The sequence below is a fragment of the Porites lutea genome, chromosome 1 (genome assembly GCF_958299795.1).
Source record: "Porites lutea chromosome 1, jaPorLute2.1, whole genome shotgun sequence".
Classification (NCBI taxonomy): Eukaryota; Metazoa; Cnidaria; class Anthozoa; order Scleractinia; family Poritidae; genus Porites; species Porites lutea.
Window position 1 is genome coordinate 23,178,798 of NC_133201.1, and position 19,710 is coordinate 23,198,507.

The 19,710-nt window shown below is 39.2% G+C and overlaps 1 protein-coding gene across 1 annotated transcript in view; it reads right to left on the reverse strand.

The window, feature by feature from the left end:
* Positions 1-19,710, reverse strand: part of LOC140936392 (uncharacterized) — a 529,859-nt gene that overhangs the window by 185,791 nt on the left and 324,358 nt on the right. The gene's annotated exons all lie outside the window — the stretch shown is intronic.

Here is a 19,710-nt window from a genome sequence, read left to right on the forward strand (position 1 = left end):
CCAGAATCTGGGAAATGAAAGACGCTTAATATAGAAAGGATCTCGATGTGCTTCAAGTCGGTGAAATTTTTCACATGCGAGATATTCGGCGATATATTTAATCTAATTTTATTAAGCTTTTGTATGGTGACGCCAAGTTGTTACACCTCTGAGAGGCACTACCATGGCGGCCGAAAATAAATAGCAGCGTATGTTACTGAGAAAACTAGTCGATCGCTGCCTGAAACAATGCGAAACAGGGCGATCACAAGCAGCGAACCTTGAAACACAGAAACAAACAAAGTGGATGGAAATGCATCAATCACAAGTAAACATTTGATTCCTAAGAGGTCCGCTAAGATGATTGACGGAACAGAAAGACCCAAAATTCCTTCGAAGATTGCAAAACGCGCCGCGCGATAGAACGAATTTGGCTATAATTGACTGCAAATGTAATTGAGGTGATTCCCTGGTTTTGCATTGCGCATCTCTTACTGCGCATAACAAGATGGCCTCAGTAAAAAAGAGCATGTGAAGTAACAGTATTAAAATGAAGTTGACCGAAGAGAAACGCTATTGCAGTTTTTGCTTGCGATTGTTTCTTGCCGAGGTGAGACTCAGTGTGGTGGGAATATGCATAACGTAAGCAGTACGCGTGTTGCTGAGTTCGACTTCCTCACGGAGAACCTCGATAGTGGATGTTTAATTTGTGCTTATTCACTTTGATTTAAACGCTTTCTTTATCACATTGTGTCCTAAATGTGATACCTGGATGTAAATTCTGTAAAAACGGATTTTTTAATACTTTCTTCCCCCATTTCACATAAATTCTATTTTGAAACTCGCCCAAGTCCTCTCTCAAAAATCAAGGAAAATGCATTCGGTGCGCACTTTCTGCAGCTCTACCGCAAAAACGAGTACGGTGACCCCCATTTTTTATTTCATGATTTTAATAAGGACAGTGCTTCCTTTCGGTGAGAAAAAAATTGGCCTAAACCTATGTTCAGTTTTTTGGCGATTTTACTGAATTGTACGGATTGAGCTATCACGTGTCGAATAGCGCGTGTCCAATTTAATTCTACTTTGGAGCGTAAAGTAAAAACAAAGGCATTAAAAGGTATTTTTGTGGTACGTAAGTGGATAGACAATACATTAAAGTAAAATTCTGTGCGATACCACATGCATCATTGAAAAAATCTTTCCTTTTTGTCTAGTTTTGGGCTGCGCGCGGTTTTTGTCAAAGGGTCCAAAATAGCCGTATTTGTCAGCATTGTGACGTCAAAACGAGCACAGTGACCCCCACTTTTTGTTACTTTTTTATCATCTTCTTGACTTTTTACATCAGTGTACCAAGTTTCATCTACAATCTATGTTAGGTTCTTTTACTAGGGAATCACCTTAAGCCCTCAAATGTAATAAGAATTGATCACTAATGTAATTAAACGACCTTAATGCTATGAAAACCATACATACTCGATTTTAAGTCGGGACACAAAGCACCGCGGCGCTCTTTCGAAAAATACAATATAAGCGCCGCCCTCAAACAACCTTAGCAATACGCGCCACGGCAGTCTCTCGAATTAACAGAGTTAATTGGATTAAATGGGTTGAATGCAGTAGAAAATAAAGTTTTTACGAAATAGTGCCGCAAACCTTATTTGTTTTTTTTCTTTTATGTGCGACTGTTACGAACTGGGCGGTTCCATTTCGAAAAAAAAAATGAAATATTTTGTTTTCTCTAAAGAGCACCGCGGCGCTTATTTGTGTCCGACTTTTACTGAGGGTGGCGCTCATCCGAGAAACACGATTTTGATAGCATTTGAAGGTTTTAATTTAATCAGTATACTTTTTTACCAATTTGTATTACTTTTAAGGGCTTCATTACATTTGTGGTCAATTATTACATTTGTGGCTTCAACACACATACATTATACTTTATTATGATATCACCTTTTAGGCGATCAGAATAAATATCACGTGACAATGACGACACGTTAGTTTTAGCTCCAAATCGAATTTCAGCTCTTGCATCGGTATTTTCCTTGAAAATGCTTTACGCTACTACCTATCTATAAATTAGATAAACAGTAATTAAACCACAACTCGTTAATATATTTTCTCTAAATTACTTTTTTTCAGTGCACGTGATGCAATTGATCGGCGTGCTATGAAATCCGCGAATTTCATGTCCATTGAAAACAAAACTTTTAAAGTTGTTTAACGCAAACGCATGCCCAAAATTAAAGCAATGTCATAGATTTGGATAATTTCTTACTCTGGGATTTGCTATTTGTAGTGTTGTGTCAGTTTAGGTCTTTAGTATGCGTTTTGTGAACTAATTTTAAGTGAGTATTTATGCAGCTGATGGTATTTATTGAGGGTCGTCGTTAGTTGTTTGCTTATAGCCGGCGTACTTAGGTACTTACTTAACACTTTAGGCTCGAGTTCACAACAACAACAACAAGTACTTCCCATGTAGCACAAGATAATTTTCCGTGCGTGGCTGCCCATACTACCGAAATCTTTCCCGAACATGGTAATGTTGTAGAAAGGGATAAAATTGAGGAAAGGGAAAACAATTAGAGAACATACATTTTATACGCGAGTTCATCAGACGTCCGCTATTTAAATCTATTTAGCAATTGATAACATTGCCAATTTCATTTAATTTGAGATAGCGTGACACCGTCACTACCTCTTTTCACCAGTTTTTTCCCTTTCACAACATTACCATATTTCGGAAAGATTTTGGAGAGCAACCAAGAGCGGTAAATTCAAGCCAATTTTCAGGTATAATTACTAGTGTTTTAAAAAACTGGTCCAGATTCATCCAACTCATTCCTGCATTGGTTGATTTCTCATATTTCAAGAGATAATAAGCTAAGAGAGCGAATCCCCCATACATGGCCCTGTTCCTATGAAATATATCTGAAATCTATTTTTGGTTCTGGCACTGCGTGGCTGTTTTAATGACGCCACCTTATTGGTCGGTTAGAACTGCGTCGTGTAATTCTATGCTTGACGGTTAATTCATTTCACTAACCATCGCGTAGTAAATAACGAAACAAGCGAACTTTTTGATAAAACTTAAATTGTCTATCGTCAATTCAATATATTTTTAGAGTTGAGGCATTTAATCCCAGTAAGTTTTCTGATGTATCACATCTACCTATTATTTTCCGTTGCTAGTGATCTTTTTTAATCCTTTATTCTTTCAGGAGGTTTCTATTCGGACACGAAGGCTTTCGTAAATGACGGCTGCCGAAAATGCACCATTGGAACTTTTGTACATTACAATGAAGCACCCGGGAAAAGACCGATTGACTGCAAGCCATGTCCAGAAGGTAATTCTCTTAAACTCCCATTCTTACCGCACTATGGAGCATAATATTAGTTATCATTTGATCCAAATTCAGCTTCCTTCTCATTAGCCGAGACCCTATCACGTGACCTGCAATTAACTTCCTACAAATAATTGTCTGCTCATGCGCAACGTCGTCCATCTTTCTTTGCCTGCAAATAATATTCTCTTTATGGATCGTTCTTGCGAGAGTTATAGTTATATGTATGTCCATAATGTATTTAGCTGTAATTAAAACTAGAGGTTACAAATATGTGTGTAATGCTGCACGCAGATACTGGGTGTCTGAGAAACGGTGAACTGATATACGCATGCAATTAACATATGTGGAATAAAGGATGATTTTAAGTGTCTACGTGCGCCACAATGAGTAAAAGGTAGCGCAGATTGGAATAACACAAAATAAATAAATGAATAAATAATGCGAAGATTTGATTTCTATAGTCTCTACAAATTAGCATAATAACAAAGGATCAATTCTTCAAGTGAATACCTTTGCGCGAATCGAGCTTAAAAATCAAGACCACATTTCAGCCCGTGCTCATCAGCAGAAAACTCAACGAAGACCTTAAATTTCTAGAAGTCAAGCCAGCCATTGTTAACCAACAATGTGCGATGCAGGATATGTTGGTTATACTCGCGGCCACCTCCACGAACGCGTTGATGGACACAGAATTTGTAAACATTATCTTAGAGAACATAACTCGGACGTACCACCTTTTCTTTCAGAACAATTTCACGTGCTCATTAAAGGTTCTAACAAATTTGATTGCCTAATTAAGGAGATGCTTAACGTGCAGGCGGACTCGATTCGCGCAAAGGTATTCAATTGAAGAACTTTTGATCCTTTGTTATTATGCTAATTTGTAGAGACTATAGAAATCAAATCTTCGCATTATTTATTCATTTTTCCTTGAGAGTGGTGTCATGATGATACCGAAACGTCGGCTTTTAACGTTAATATTCGCTTGCAGATGTATTTAAAGTTAAAATAAAACAGCATTTTTAAGGGTATTTTTGGAAAACTAAGTTTTAGATATTTGACATTGTAAATTTAGCTGAAAAACCTTTTTGAGGAGATTAATAAAGTTATTATTATTGCCCCCGCAGGGATTTCGCCCAGAAGGCGAAATCCCGAGGAGGCACTCTAGTAACTCGCGCGTATATTAAGGAAAGTACTTACAGTTGAAATATACAGTCATAAAGTCAATATAGAAAAATCTCGATTTGCTTGACCAGGGGCCGCGAGGAATCGGTAGGTAATGATGACGTTTCTATTGTTTGCGTCCGCAAGTACGAAATGGTTAGGATGACGTAAAGAAAGAACATCCCCAAGGGACCGCTTAGGTAGATTTTGTGACATTTATTGTGCAGTCATACTTCGACACTCTTTTGCGTTACGCGGTTATCAGTGACATTCTGTGGAGCAGTTGTTTCAGTGAAAGTTATGGACCAAAATTTTAACGACACTCGTTAAGCGCAGAAGAAGTTATAAAGTGCGTATAAATGTGTATATATAAACACTTGGAGAGTTTGTTAGACACGAGTTCACAAATCTTTCATTGGAAACCTTGCCAGACACTCTTTCTCTCTCTTTTACCGGAATAAGACTCAGCTCCAAACAAGCAAGACGAGTGAGCAACAGCTAGCTTCTCACTAGCAGAACGATGTACGATTACAGAAATTCGCCAACAATCAAATTCTGTGCTGACTTATTCCCTGCTCACAGATGTCTTTCCGCTATAAAGTTTAAAATGAGACTAGAATGCGCGAGTGTGAATTAATCAAACTTCCTTTTATTAAATTTCTAAGGCTTCCTTTCCGACAAATAAAATTAACTGAATGTAAAAAGTGAAAGAAAAATAGCGAAAAATTCAACTTCTTATCAAATCTTTTCTTATGGTTTAGAATAAACTATTCTCGAAACTTCCAGTCCAGTCCAGTCACTGGCAATATTTTCAGGTCAGGTGCATGTTCTTTGCATAAGGAACTTTGTCACTTGGGCCTGATTAATACAAACAGGTAAGTGACGTTTACTGAAAATTCGAGGACTTCGAGAAGTGAGATTCTCTGATATCTCAGGTCACCGGAGTATTCGGGTCTGTATCGTACGCCAGTGTTTGTTTATAATTGGTGATAACAGAGATTACGAGTAAATGAACTTTCCAAAGATTGGCTCAGAAAGTTTAGTCAAACTTATTTTCTTGTCAAGGGCTGCTGCAGTCTGAATTCGAATAATATGTCGCAATAGAAACCAAACACTGAGTTTTCCTGGTTGAAAAAGTGTCAATCAACCAAGTAAGACAACAGCGAGCAAAAGGAGGTAAAATGGAGAAACCCCACAAATCACACGTATACGTTTTCGTCTAGCGCGCTCGCTTTTGGTGGGCCAAAAAGGCTTTTAGTATGACATACAGGAAGAATGGTTTCTTCAAAAGGACCCTTTCACACCGGCTAAATATATATACCCTTGATGCTATAACATTCTGAAATATGGTAAAATTCACTGTATCAACAAAGCACGAAACATTACTTACTTTGAGCGGGTGTTAAAAATAGAAAGAAAGCCTAGATCAAGATAAAGTATAGCTTGAAAGTAACTTTAAGAAATGTGCAACAAACTTTGTAAAGATGAACTATAGATTAGCTTTCGTTTTCTCCTACGAGCGTTTTGAAAATGCCGTAATTTGCATAATTTGCTTCGGGCCTTCGACCAGGTTTAGGCCGATTTTAAACATTCCTGTTTTTCGCAAAAACGGAGCTTCGCTGGATCTTTTAAATATTGTTTTTGCAAATAGTTTACCAAAAGGGTTTTTTTTGGTGAAATTAAAAAAATTCGAATTTTTTGATCTAGCGCCGGATACTCGATATTTACTGAGAACGGTTCTTAAATTTCTGCGTTCGCGTGTTATTGAAAAGTGCTAACTGTTTCCGAGAAATTTAACCTTATTAATTTATGCAAGTATATCTCACAGATTACGGCAAATCGTTTGAACAATTTTGTTTCATATCTTTTGTTTGACAGGAACTGACACAACTGCATTTGCAGGATTTCGCGCCTGCAAATGTTTGAAAGATCATTACCGTACGAATTTGTTTGAGGCTTGTAAGCCATGCGAGCTAGGATTAGAATGTCAAGACGATTGCGTAAATCTTAAAGATGGCTTTTGGTGGAAATGGAAGAATACGACACACCGTGAGCTGTACAGAAACTTCACCAAAACCGCAAAGGACTCCTTATTTACTCCTGAATTACACAACGCGAATGATTCCCGTATCGTATACCCGTACACCATTCCTCATCCGTACAGATGCCCCATGACAGACGCTTGTAAGGGAGGTTTGAATTCTTCATGTAATTCTGGTTATGAAGGACCATTATGTGCAGTTTGCAGTGATGGATATTATAAACAACTGAAGAAATGCAAACTGTGCCCAACTAAAGGAGAGATGATCAGACAGCTTGCAATTATGGGGGCAATAGTTATGTTACTGGTTATTATCGTGGTGTGGAGAAGCAAGAAAAAGAGCAAAAAGGATGCTGGACGATCTTTTCTTGACAAGGCCCTTGGAAGTATTAAAGTTACAATTGGCTTTTATCAAGTAACTTTTGGTATCATGGAAGCGTTTTCATACATTAAGTGGCCTGAAAGTCTCTCAGTTATTGGAGGATATTCCGAGATTGTTCAGGTTAACATTGTTCAGATAGCCCCCCTCCACTGCATCATTCCCAGCTTGAAATTTGACGCATTCGCAAGTCTTTTTGCAGTTATGGGATTGAATTTTGTAGCGGTGATTGTGGCCGTTGCAAGCTTCGCCTTTGCCACTTGGAAATCAACACGACATATTTTCAATGAAGAAGAAAAAATAAGGAAAAAGGAACAAATTAAAACGGTCGTAAAGAGAAATCTGTTTTTCTTTCTTTACGTGACCTACCTGAACACTTGCCTAAAAACAGCTCAAGTTTTGCCCCTTACCTGCCACAGGATCTGCGTTGACCAGGAGAAAGATGAAGGATGCGAGAAATATTTGAAAGCCGACTACAGCATTAACTGTAAAGGGGAGAGATACAACCGATTAGTCTTCGTGGGATACTGTTCCACTGTGTATGTGATTGTTCTGCCTGTTGCTGCTTTTATAGCAATTTGGAAACAGCAAAGAGCAGAAAGGAAAGCTAAGGAGGAAGCAACAAACGACACAAATGTTCTTCAAGACCAAAGCACGGTGCAAACGGCATTACGGTTCTTACACGAGAACTACCACTCTCGTTGTTGGTATTGGGAAGCGGTGGAGACAGCTCGAAAGGTTATTTTGACCTCTGGATTGATCCTTCTTGGTGGCGAGAGCAGAGCGTACATTGGATTGGCTTTGGTTTCGTCTGGACTGTTTAGTATGTATTTCGGGCTAAAAAATCCAATAAGTGATCCATTCGAAAACAAGCTTATGTTGTCTTCACTTGCCGTTACCTTCGTAAACCTTGCAATAGGAGCCGTCAGCTCAATACCAGATGAAAGTTTTCCGTCATCAGTCGACCCAATCATGGATACCCTTCTGTTCAATGGCTTGATTTATGTTGCCAACTCCTTGCTGATTGGACTCCTTCTTGGTAAGTCAAAAGCAAAAATTGTTTGTCTGTCGCAGTACTGCTCATACCTTAACTGATACCATATTCATTTGATGTTTCTTATCCGGCTTGACGTATTTATCTTCTTTTTATAACTATTAGCACCGGCGTTTCTTATTTGTTTAAAAGGGAAATTGTTTTCTGTGGATGGCTTATAGAACGAGAAATATTCGGAGGAACTGGAGGTGAATCAGCGAATAGCACTGGATATTCACTGATTGAGTAGTCAATCAGAATGCGTGAAAAACGCTATCCACTGTTTTAGTATATACTAAAAAGTATAAAAGGCTGGTTTACACGCCACCAGATTTGTCGGCAAGATTTTGTAAAGTAAACTTGTCGAACACAAATAATTCCAACCTGATTTTGTTTTTATTTTGGCCTGCCTTTTGACAAAGAAATGCAACCTAGAAACTGCAACATGTAAATTGACTGTCACCGAGGACTATGGTGTCCTATAATCGGCCCTATCGCGTAAAATTATATTTCGGGTTGTCCAATTAACCTTACAAAATACCAAGGTGGTGTATAGGTGGGCAACTGAGTTTTTTTTGTTTAGGAATAATTTGTTTTTTAGGCCTAATCTACTGTGATCGAAGATGATTGCTATTTTTTGGGTGCACGTTTAGACTATTAATTCGATGTAAAATTTGTTTAACCCTTCATTGTACTGTTTGCAAACTCTTTTTTTCACTAAAATCACTTAGCCTTCCCTTAAAATTCACATGAATGTGACCTAAAGTTAACCGATCTGTGGATTACAAGTTTATTGTTTGATTTAAATTATCAATTTATTAAAGGGAGCTTTGCTTTTAGCCTGCGAACTGGAAACGTATTTTCTGTCGTCGCTTCTCTCCCTCCGAAAAATAACGTCTGCGATCTCGAGCTGCAACACGATTTCCATGAGGTCAGTGTTTATTAACCAATCATCATTCGGCTCTTATATTTGTGGAGCTAACACGCGAGAAAAGATAGGCTCGGAGTTCACTAGAAGACGCGTTTGCTAAAGTATGCGATATTTTCGGGTTTGAGAAGCTTAAACAAGCACCAAGAAGAAGCAATTCGACAAGTAGTTGAATTAAAAAGTGATGTTTATGAACGTTGATGCGGATTGCCGACTGGTTATGGATAGTCTGTCGCGTTCCAAGATTTGTTTCAATAGATAAATGTGAGAATAACATGTAATTGTTATTTTCCCGCTATTCAGTCTTATGGAAGTTCAAGCTAAGTGAGGCGTTTATCTTTGCTTGCAGTACAACGCGATATCGCTTAGTGATATCAGCTCGGCGGCGGACATAAAAAGATAAAAAGCTGGATAAAATTCTATCCTTTACGGATCACCAGAATCTTGGCTTGGTAACGTACGAAGGCGAAGAATGGCAAGCGAATCGTACAAATAGTTGATGAAGCTATATTTTAGGCTGCAATTCATTCTTCTAAATTTAAATCTGTTCATCGCTATCCGTGAGAATTAAACATCCTGAAACAAGACGAAAAGAGCTGGGCCCAGCGTGATTCAACATTGCAGGAAAACATCACACTCACGGACTAAAGAAAATCGCTCAGTTATTCAGATCCAGAAGGCACTCTGGAGAAAATTAAAGAACCTAAAACCCTTATTTAGCCGCAATAAAGAGCTTTTCCCCTCAAAAGCGGTCACAGAAAATGATCTTGCATCATAGGACAAATCATCTTCCCGACCAGAAACAAAAACCACATAAAATCAATAAGCGGGTCATGACCTCTCAGTGTGAAACAAGCGGCTAAAATAACATTTGCTCAGTCGAAACGTAGAACCCTCCAGAATAATCTGCCCGTCAGAGGAAAAAACCCATTGGAACAAGCAGCTTTTGGCATGAGGTAAAAGTCGTCCCTCAGGGGCGATGAGCCAGGAGAAACATCTGCCGTTTGCAGGCCATTGCAACCGACGTAAACAGAAAAATGGACACTGAAATCGACTCCAACTGAGGCCGATAAATTAACGCACAAATCTCCAATTCACTCTCGCTAACGATCTTCACTTTCTCCTTCAGACTGGAAATTTTACACTTAAGCGAAAAAGAAAAAAACAATATCCTTTGACCGAGGAAACTTTTTTCGGCGTTTCCCCTCTCATAGCTACATCAACAGTTGGCGGTCCTCGCGAATTTCGCGCGTGCAATCAACGGCATCTTTCTATCACTCAATTTAATTGGTCGACGACAAAAGAATAGAAACGACGTCCCGGAAAGAGTGCGTTCGTTTTGCATATGTTTGTTAGGCGTATAGGTAACAGTTCAGGCGGAAGGGTGGATGGTTCTTGCAATAAATAACTATGATTATACCAGGAGTAGTCAATCGATAAAAATCAGTATCGATAAAAATCGATAGCAATCAAGTGGTTTTTATCGACTGACAACGAAAATCGGTGAAAATCGATAAATCAAATTGCTGTGTCAAATCGGTATTATCGATTTTTCATGATTTCAACGATTTATAACGGTAACTCCGACATTGTTGTTTTTTGGCATAAGTTAAATAGTACAGCTGAGAAAACACGTGACGAGCAACAACTGATCAACAAATAGGAAATAAGAAATGTGGAAACTATTACAGACAAAAAATTATCTCTAAAACCGTGATCCTTTGGTACATAATAACAGAAACGGTTCGGTTTAATTACATTCGCAGTTCTCGCAGTCAAGTACGACGAGAAATACAACCTTAGATAAAAGATTTCCCAACCTGAATTTCAGACATCCTCTAGAGTCAAAGGAATGCCCGAAATTCAGACTAAAAGATTTCTCTGGATAGCTTTTCACCGTTTTCCGTTATCAATCGAAAAAATCACTTGATCGCTAACGACTTTATCGATTTCGATTTTTATCTATTGGCTACTCCGGGAAGTTACTACACGCGGAACTTTTTGAAAGGGCGGCAGATCTAAATCTTGAAAAACTAAGAAAAATATAAAACCTGGCCAACCTAGCAAACCTGACCAATATCGGTCATCCGAAGAAGACTTTATTTAGTTTAAAGCGGGTTTTAAAGAAAAGATAATATTTGTTTTAACTTTTTTCAAAAAAAAGTGATAGTAAATTGTTTGACCCCTTGACTCTCAATTGCGGCTCAGTTGTCAAAAAATTCACTGTTTTCATGAAATCAGTTTTCATTTTTGGATGAACAGAAGAACAGATGTATCTTCCGATAAAAATCGGTGGAATCGGTAAAATCTAGATAAATCGATAAACGAAACGAGTGTGTCATCGATTTCTACCGATTGGTCGATACAATCGACGTCAATTAAATCAGATTTCCCGATTTCTATCGATTTATCGATTGATAAATCGATACCGATTTTTATCGATTGACTACTCCGGGGATTATTATAGCATATTTTGAACTTAAGGGTTGCGTACAGCGAAGTTTCTATTTAAACTGTGTATCATTATGAAAAGGTTTTGAAGGCTAGTGATCAAAGTGATATCGTATGGTTCGTCTCAAGTGGTTGTAATTTGAGGAGAAACTGGCAAGAGTGCGTCGGGCGTGTAGAAAGAACGTGTTGTTTTGATTGGTGCAATAGATGTTCTGCAGGGCGCAGTTGTTCGAAGGCCGATTAGCGCCTAACCCGGGTTTCTTTTTCTCTTGTTCAAAAACTCTCTGCTATTTTCAAGAGCATCCAATCATCAACTTTTTGACAAAATGAAGCTTTCACATCGGAGTTCAAATTTCGATGTAGTCATTAATTCTATTTACTGGGAATCCCACATGCAGACAATACTGAAATTTACTATGAAATGAAACCGTTACTACCTGGCAAGTCTTCTTAACTTGTGATGATTTTAACGATCGACCCAAGGCGGACCACATTTTTTTCTAGTGTATTGACTTCAGTGACTTGAGTGGCGCTACTGTGGGCTGGTCATGTTTTTCCGAATTAATAACATAGAGCTAAAATGTTCGTTTGTCCGGTGCCGAAAATGTCACAAGTCATGATGAAATGGCGCCCCCGAACTTCACATCTCGGTTGATTTACTTTGTGGAACAACGGCCGCCAAGCTACACAACTTAGTAGATTTACTTTGCGGAACTACGGCCGCCAAGCTACACAACTCAGTACATTTACTTTGTGGCACAACGGCCGCCAAGCTAAACAGCCTGGTTTAACCAGGAGTCGCACGCATTTTCCAAAGAAAAATATGAAGGCTTAATCCAAAGTAAAATTTTACTCAGGGTGTAAACTTTCAGCAAACTTTTAAAAGATGAACGCTTTGGAAGGTTCAGTAAACACAGATCGATAGTACACCTTCAGCGAACTCTTAAATATGTACGCTTTACGAAGATTCAGCAAACTTTTTAAAGATCAACGCTTTATTCAGGGAGCATATGTCGCTGAAAAAATTTCAGTGGGATTTTTGTGATGATTTCAAGCGACTAGTGTAAAAGTGTTGAGGGGGACCTAAGGAACATGTTGAATGTTGTCGGCACTTCTATAATTAGTGCAGGATGTTTTTGAGGGGCACTGAAAAATTCCCTATTGAGATTTACATGAAAACGAGGCTAAGGTATAGAAATGCTTAAACCACTGTTGCATGTTCAATCACACTCTTTTCTGTAAATCTCCTAAAGTAATATTTCATAAGATATGTAGGAATGTTATATTACCTCGACATTGGTGAAAATCAAAAGTCAAAATCCACATTTTTAGTAATGAAAGAATTATGCCTTGGAATATCAATGGTGGAAAACAACTAATTTGTCCTGCAACAAATGTACATATTTACTCTTTTTCCCCAGCACTTAAAAAGTGAAGTTTAAACTAGATTCCCTTTATAATAAAATAAGAAATTCTATTTTAAACTATTATAGTTATATAGGCTATTTTTTCTTCATTGCACGCGCTAATACATATTCCAGTTTTCTGGTTTCGAGTTGTGTGTTGACGCAAGAACATCTGGGATACATATTGCCGTTTTACGTCACTTATCCAGTCTAAATGTCGAGTTCTAATACAGACTGGAGAGACCAAAGACCTCAATTTAAGTTTTTGCATTGTTTGTGGCCAAATGAAAGACTTGTGGGGGAACCCAACTTCTCATGAGAGAGTTTTGAGGTGCATACAAGAATGGGCGTCTTACGGCCATTTAGAATATTTCTAAAGTTGGTGAAAAATATAAACGTTTACAGCTCAAAAGCTTAGGGATAAAGAGGTATCGTAGCACAGACGCTCCTCAAATGGTATAAGGACGCTATCCATACAAACATATCTCGCAATCGCTCACACATTGTCGAGCAAGAAAAGCTAGGGAGACTGTTTGCAGTCTATACGGGAATGTTCATGCAAGCAATAGAACGGTACGAGAAAGAGTTGGTTGGACCTGTAGTGAAACAAGACGAAATATTTCAAAAGTGGCACCAGAGGAGATGCCACTGCGGCTTACAAGGTCTAATACATTACCTTTTAATTAGCAGAGATAAGTGTTTCTTTTGTGACGTCAGTGAGTCTCGCAGGAAAGTCCTTCTACTGTTTTCAGTCCATTACCCAGTCCTTACGTACGGCAAATGAAATTCTGGAAACGACCGTCTACGAGCAAAACTGGGTACATTTAACAATTATTCCTTCAGCCCGAATGGGCTCTGAGTCAATAGCCCATGAGGCTGAATGCCGAATGGGATAGTGACTCAGAGCCCATTCGGGCTCGAGGAATAATTGTTTTATTAAAATCCAACTAGCTGGTCAAACATATCGAGACAAAACAACTTTAACTAGTTAAAGCTGGACTTTAATCCTTTTTTGCCGCCGAAAAGCCGGCGCTTTTCGCTACTAGTGGGCTATAACATATATAGCCTAGTAGTAGCTCAACCAATCAGAACGCAGCATTGATAATAGATCACTAGTTGGATTTACTAATATTAATTAGACATCAGTGATAAACAAGATTTCTTGAATTAGGTATCATAAGGTCTGTTGGGTGAATAATGTCACAAATTTACTACTCCGAACAATTATGCAACGACGCTCCAACAGAGATTTTAGCAATGACAGAGATTAACTTAAGAGAAGGCAAGATATAAACTATGTCCGATTTACAAGCAGCATATTCATGCGAGTATTTTTGAAGCAAAAAATGTCCATGAAACGGTGTGCAAATGAAAAACACTTCAACAGGTAATTCAAATTATGATACCTGAAGTGGAAGTTCATCGAACAACAAATGCTAACGAATCAGACCGATTAAGCATTAAGAAGACAGGGGATGCCGCGAGTCAATTATTAGAAAAGAGAAGTACTGACGATGCAAAACAAATAAAAGTACTGAAGCTGCACTCAACTTGTTACGGAAGGCAATCAATAGCTGCACGAAATGAGTGTTTCAATGATTGGCCAGTACGAGTTTTTTGTCAGTTCCGAGATCGTTGTTTGCACCCAATGGTAAAACAGGGTAAAACGCTTATTCTGCAAAGAACGCTTTGATTAAAATTCTTGGAAAGTTTAGCTCTTCGTGGCAAATCAGAGCAAAGAACGACCACTCGTCCACAGATTAGTGAGATTGAAATAGTAAATATGGAGCCCTACTCTCATCCGCCTCAACTGCGAGTTGCTGTTGTTGACGTCAAAAGTTGGAAGAACGTTAATCTCTTGGCAAGCCGGAAACTATCAAAGACTGTTCGCAATTAGCTGAGCGCTTTACTGTCAGCATCAACAATATATAAGTACAAGTCCAATTATGAGGTCCGTCTGGTTTTCGATAGATATGACTTGCCGATGTCTCTAAAAACAGCTACCTGAGTAAAAAGGCAGGTTGATATTAACGTATTAGTAATGCCACGCACATCGACCAGGAATTCGACCAGGTACCAGTAAGAAGACTCCTTTCTCATAGTAAGACCAAGAACGAGCTATCTAGCTACCTAGATTATGCTATGGAGACAATTCTACGAGCTGTTGTGGCCTGGGGATGCCAGTGTCGTGCAACACATCAAAATGTGAACCATCTTCAAAGTGAGCAAGAAGAAGCACACACCAACATGTTGCTACATGCTCTGGACGCAACTGCCAATGGTGCAACGTAGCTTTATATCCATTCTCCAGACACAGCCACTTTACTTCTGCTTCTAAGGAGCTATCTGGAGTTGTGTGTGAATATATCGTTTGTCGCTGGTACGGGGGATAACCATCGTGCGATTGGCCTTGGTCCAAAAGCTAGCGACCAATAACATCGCGACGTAATTGACCAATCAGATCAATAACCAGAGTATAATACCATCAACTGACGTGATACAACTCACTTTGACGCTGAAGATGACTACCGTACAAGTTGTCGAAACGCCAGTCACTGTCAACAACAACAGTCCTATTCAGGATTAAGTTCTCCCGGACGATCAAACTCAGCCTAGGCCTACTTTTAAAATGAATCCTGGGTTAAAACCTTTCACAGTATAACTATTAGAGCAACGTGCTGTGAGTTCATTTTCTGCAGTATATAATTCATTACTTTTAAAAAGGGCAGTTTCTGTGTTGTGCTGTTTTCTGTACGCAGACTGAAAATAGCCAATAGACAACGATAAATTGATGGTCTTGGTGATAATAGGCAGAAGTGAGTCAATGCAGTTGACAACTAACGGTGTTGGCATCGGATCAAGTTAGCAGGGCTTTTTCGAGGAGCTTTCGATCAAATTGCTCACATCATTTTCAGACGGCTGTGAAAACTGTCCATTATGCTGCATGGGCGTAGGCAGCTGTTGTTGGATGGTGGAAGAGAAGACAATCCAGAAGCCATGTTGTCAAGTTTAGCTTGAATGTTGACGGTCTTCTCTTTAAAGTAGCTACCCATCTCATCAGTAAATGTTAGCTTGTCTTTAAATGGCGGATAAGGTACTTCATGGGTGCCACAGATTTCAAGTGATTTTAAACTCGTCCGATGAACAGCGATGAGATTCTTAGCATTTGACCCACGATTGCGGCGTTTGTTTACATTGTGATAATATGGTAATTTCTGATCAAAATAATAAAATTGGGTCGTTCTCTCTCTTTCTCTGCCAAATAAAACTGGTACACGACGCAGTCGTTGTTTTGGTATTACCTCAGCGCGCACAAGTCGAGTCCTAAGAATGTAAAGGTCCTTCAAGGACAGAAAAAAATATCTTAAAACAGGAGTCCGTGCACGAAGTTCCAATAGTTGTTATCTTGAGAATCTATAATCAGTGTGCTTGGCGGGGGAATTTAAATTCGCAGTCGATCTTATGGTTGCCTGTATCGGTTGACTTTTGCTGTAGACTTTGACTTAATCCAGTACATTTAGGAATCTGACTGCATGGACCGGGTTGAATCTGAATATCCATGGCGATTGTGATGTCTTGGTGGGAGAACGAAAGAAATAAACAGATCTCGCCATGTTTTTGCCAGACACAGATCGGGCGAGCTGGAACGGGCAAGCAATGTAATATAACTTTCCTCTGTTGACGATTACCAGAGTTCCACGCGTTCAGACGGGCTGGACGTCACAGGGTGTTTTCCTGGTAAAGGGAAACGAACTTCCATGCTGGAAAACGTTCATGTGGACGCTTTGGGAAACCTTGGAACCACAGTGCATCCCCCAGACGACGTATTGGCTTTTGTGGAGAAGTTTATATGCGAGCATTATCAGCCTGGAACAGGTGGTCACTCACATGTCAAGGAACTAAGATGGTATATGTGCGGAAAAAATCAGTGGAAATCGGATAGGCTTCCACCAATACGAGAGACAATTCTCTTAGCCCCTTATCAAATGAGGGTCTGGAACAATGATAAAGTGTGCTGTCCTAGCTGGCCACAGCCATATGGATACCTTCCAATCGAAAATCCATCCGATCGGCCCGGAGCTAGCCCTCGAAGAAAATCAAAATCCCACAGTATTCGAGCAACTGGAATGCGTAGCAAGATTCATTCGTGCCAGACAGAAACCGTCCCGCTGTTGTCTTTTTTTTTTATTGGATGTCGTTAAACAAATGGTTAAATAATAACTGATGAAGAACACTTGGTAAGCGTTTGTTGTTTAACGACATCCAATCAAAAAGAGGCAATCAGCGGGACGGTTTCCGGCTGGCACGTATGAATCTTGCTACGTATTCCAGTCGCTCGGATACTGTGGGATTTTGATTTTCTTCGAGGGCTAGCTCCGGGCTGTTTGGATGGATTGGAAGGTACGAGAAGAATCGTGAATCTTTTGACCTTTATGCTGCGAAGTTTGAAAGCGGAGCGATGCGATTTTGGGGGGAAAAATCGCTCCGGCGCTGGAACCCTTTCAAAACAAGGATTCCTCCCTTGTCCTTCTGTTATATGGAACAGTCAACGGCGAACTCAAATTCATTCAAAATCGCTCAAAAAACCGCTTTTGAGGCAAAAGGACGACCATACACCACAGGCAAGGTAATTCAACGTTTATTTATCATTGATTTATATACATAGTTAGCGATATATCGCTATAGGTGAAGCAAACGGTAAATCCAGTACATTTACTATAAAATAACAATCGGCTACACAAACAGATTGTGTGGGCCCCCTGTGGAAGCACTTGCTCCTAAAGCAATCGTTCAATTGGTCAAGTGCGGCTGTCATAAGAACCGATGCTCAAACAAAAGATGCCTGCTTGAAATCAGGGTTGAGCCTGCACTTAACCGTGTCCTTGCTGTGACAGTGATGATCCCCGAGAAAATGCATGTGAAGATACTGATACACTAAAAGTTGAGTACGAGGACACTTATAGCGAGGAATAATATATAGATTTAGCCATGGCTAAAAGCGAGGCTCCCATTAATAAATTTATAATTTAAATCAAACAATAAACTTGTATTCCACAATTAAGTTTACTTTAAGCCGTGTGCAAACGGATGCAACACTGTTGGTCAACAACTCCAACATTGTTGGGAGTTGTTGCGTCCGTTTGTGCGTAGCTAAGAGTTTGACCAGTTTCAAACGTTGCGCAACAACATCCAACAACATGCAACAGGGTGCACAAACAGACGCAACATGTAACATCCAGCAAAGTTGGGAGTTGTTGGCCAACGATGTTGCGTCCGTTTGCACGGGGCTTTAGAGCACATTCATGTGACTTTTGAAGGAAAGGCTAAGTGATTTTAGAGAAAAATAATTTGCAAACAGCCCGAGAGTGAACCAAATCTAACACCGAGTTGATGGCCTCATATGTACACCTAAAAACTGGCAATCATGTTCGATCACATTTAAAAGCCATAATGGCTCTTGATCACCATAGATTAATTAGGTCTGGAAAAAAATCAGGCCGAATTTTTTGTATTCTACAGGTTTACTTTACAAAATCTTGCTAACAAATCTAGGTGCGTGTAAACCAACCCTTTATACCATTTATACATCACATCTGAGGTGAATCAGTACTACGAGGCACTGTTTTTAATATATAGATTTAGCCAGGGCTAAAAGCGAAGCTCCCGTTAATAAATTCATAATTTAAATCAAACAATAAACTTGTAATCCACAGATAGGGCACATTCATGTGACTTTTGAGGCAAATTAAGGCTAAGTGATTTTAGAGAAAAATAATTTGACAGTCCAAGAGTGAAACAAATTTTACATCCAGTTAATAGTCTTATTTGTACACCCAAAAATAGCAATCATGTTCGATCACACAGTAGATTAGACCTGGAAAACAAGTAGACCTATTCGTGTATTGTATTTGCATCAACTGTTGCATCATAATGTGGCATTCACCAGTCTCTCCAACAATGCTCTGTTAGAGAGACTATGGATAATTGGACAACCCCGAAATATAATTTTAAGAAACACATGAGCCACGATAGTCCTTGGCAAAATTGGCAAATTTGCAGTGCGATTAATAGAGTTACCATTTACGCCTCAACATGATAGAGAAATTGTTATGTTTAGGTTTTATTTCCCTTTGTTTGTTAAACTGTGTATGGTTTTGTCATGTGTAATCTTTAAAAGCGAGTGATATTTACGCGCGGCGTTTTGAGTATTCCTGCATGCAATGTTTATGTTCGACTGGAACAACCAGTGCAGCGATAAAAACTGCGGGAGGGACTACTAACAATCAATAAAATAAATATAACTCGGTGAAACATGTACAGAGACAATAATTTTCATTCACGAAGAGAAGTATTGAGAGTAAAGTGTCTCTGAAAACCATGATTCAGGTAAGCATAAACTTGTTTATGTTTTAAGCCGGCTTCCCGGTGTTTGCTCTTTTTCAAGATGAACTCGAGGCAAGAAAATCGCTCAGAGCTTTCTATTTATAGCTAAAATCATAACTAAACAATCTTCGGAACCTTTTCTTTGAATTTGCGGTCAGAAACTGTCTAAAGGCTTTTTAAACCTGATATGTAGGCCAGTTCATTGCTCGTGTATAAACTTAAGCCGCATAAACCATACGCTCGACTTCAGGAAACCGAAAAAAAAACACATCAAAGACAATAATTGCTCAGGCTTACCAGTCGAGATGCTGCTTCTGAAGGTCATCAAGTGTTTCAGAATCGCTGGAGACTTTTCAACCCTCTTACGCCTCAAGCAAGGGCGAGTGAGTAAGCTCATTTTTTTCATTTGTCATCAAAAAGCGCAATAAACAAACCAGTCATGAATTATAGAACAATCTTGATAGCAGCTGTATTTCATTTTGTACACCAAGAAGAAAAACAAAGTTTAAAACATCACAAGACGACACAAAACTCTGTCCGCTCCAGCCATCAGTAAGCAAGTTTCCGGACGCCGCACAAATTTTCCGCATGAACTCACCTG